At 34.0% G+C, this 2,412-nt stretch overlaps 1 protein-coding gene across 1 annotated transcript in view; it reads right to left on the bottom strand.

The window, feature by feature from the left end:
• LOC112515155 (butyrate--CoA ligase AAE11, peroxisomal-like) overlaps nt 1-2,412 on the bottom strand; it is a 14,574-nt gene that overhangs the window by 9,449 nt on the left and 2,713 nt on the right. The gene's annotated exons all lie outside the window — the stretch shown is intronic.

Raw genomic sequence — 2,412 nt, 5'->3', positions numbered from 1 at the left:
ACCTTCTTAGGAACCATGAATTTCGGCATATTTTTCTTGCAAAACTCCATGATTTCTTCTTCCTTGGTTGGGTTTTTCAACACAACGAAAGCACAGGGAGTTTCTCCCCATCTTGGGTGTGGCATTCCTACCACCGCCACTTCCAATATGTTGGGGTGGTTGAATAGAACCGATTCCAGTGTTAATTTATTAACCTTATTACATCATTTTCTTAACCATTTTTCTTTGTTTTATTTGCTCATTAGTGTCTTAGTTGAGTCTTTTTACGTCATTTTCATATATTAGTAGTAATATAACATATCTAATGTTAATCCCCTGTTTATGCAGGTTTTTGATGATTTTTGGGCCAAATCTTACAGCAGTCCTGTAGGATCAGGTGTGGCAGAATCCTATAGCACCTGTCCATGAACTGCACTTTTGCCTGGGACAAGAATTCTTGGGCTGATTCTTAGTAGATGCGTGGTCAACGACCTTGGGCCCGGTCAAATCCCATTTTTGAAGCTCCTTTTGTCTTATTAGGTGGCTCCCATTGTGCAAACTCCCTTAGTCTATAAATAGAGGCTTAAGGCTTTGATTTTAAACACCCACTTACTTTTACTTAATTTCTCATTTGTTTATTCTCAAATCTTTGAGTTTTAAACATTTGCTCTCTAGAATCTTGCTTTCGATATTTAAGTTTTCGGTTTTCTTGCTTTCAACCAAGAACCGATTTTTGTGAAATGTGATTTCGTTCTCAAGTTTAATACAAGTGCTCGTATTTAATCTTCATCTCATTTCTGTTTTTATTTCCAAGTTACGTTATGTTTTCTGACTTTTGTTACAAGTTACGAATTAGTCGATCTATGTTGCTTTACACTGGATTTCATCCTTTGTGAGTCACGACTAATTTACATAGACTAAATAATCTGATTTTAAGAGTTTGCATGTAACCTTTTCGTCTTTGTAACGAAACTTGTTTTGCAAGTTTTGTTACTTGTCTTGCAAGCTTCCTCAAAGTCAAACTCTATTTTCAAGGCTTTTGTTAGTCATTTCTCCATCTCATCAAGTACTTGTCATACATCATGTCTTAGATTAATATTAATTAATAATATTTAGTTACTGATAATTTAATTTCAGTCCTTTACATTTCAGTCTTTATATTTCAGTCATTTACATTTCTATCTTTACTTTACTGCAATTTACATTTCTGTCATTTAATTTCCAGCAATTTACTTTTAGTCATTTAATTTCCTGTACTTTAAATTCCAGTATTTTCATTTCTTGTAATTTACTTTCTGCAATTTACTTTCTGCAATTTACTTTTCCGTATCAGTTTTTTATCTTTCAGTCCTTACATCATTCGAGAGAAGAAACCAAGCGATGATGGGCTAACGCCTTAGCTTGGGGTGTAACGGGAAATTAAGATCAAAGCCGATGTGAAAGTACAAAGGTGTCTTATTAGCATTATAGTCTGCTATTTATTTCAGGTGCTTAATATTTCATTTGATGATTACATTAAAATTAATTGACAACTAATTTTGTGTATAAAAATGTATTGACTTTCAAAACCTGAGGTAATAGGRGAAGGCTATAAATAGCTTTAATGTCTGACAAACGCTATACTCCTACGGTGTAGGATGGTAACACTGTGTTGTGCTATGATTCACGATGTCTAACATAAATGATATCGTATCGATAGCACGTTGACCGTTGTGTACTCTTGGGAGGCCGTCTAACCCGATAGTTGATATTGTCATAGTTATATAAAATCATCTATTGATTTTAGATAATTGTGACAGGAATCCTATGTCACTTTTTTGCTGAATCATTTGTTTAATATCTTAATCAACTGTTGCACCATGTGCTTCTTCTTAAGACTGATATTTTCCTTAGTTGTTAATCAAACCACCCAATTTTAGATAAATCAAATCCCTCGATTCGCCATCTGAAACTAGTTTTTATAGACTGGACTTTTGAAATAACTTTACAAGCTATCTCTGTGGGAACGATATCTGGTATTTTACCAATATTACTTGTTACGAGACGACAGTAGTTCAAGGTGTATACTTGCGCCGAGTTCTATTTTTGTGTTGAAATCTAAGGTTGAATAAACCGACGAGCAATAGATGCTTACCAACAACCTATTTTGATGGCCAAAAAAGTTATCCGATAAAGTAAGTGATGAACGTTACTTTTGTTGATAAGTGTTTCCCTTTTAAGTTCGAGAACAAATTATTTGTATTCCATCTATACACCAAAATGATACATGCACCCAAACCAAAGAAAAAAAAATAGTTAATTAAAAATGATACGATGGTTTTAACAATCATTTGCAAACTGTATTTGGATTCAAATACGAGACATTGCAATAACCTTTTCCTCATGTTGGTTGTACCAAGATCGGTCCCTTACAGACGACGATGACGATGACGA

Source organism: Cynara cardunculus, assembly GCF_001531365.2.
Source record: "Cynara cardunculus var. scolymus isolate 2C chromosome LG 7, CcrdV1, whole genome shotgun sequence".
NCBI lineage: Eukaryota > Viridiplantae > Streptophyta > Magnoliopsida > Asterales > Asteraceae > Cynara > Cynara cardunculus.
Note: the sequence above shows the minus strand (reverse complement) of the source record. Positions and strands in the feature narration are given on the sequence as shown.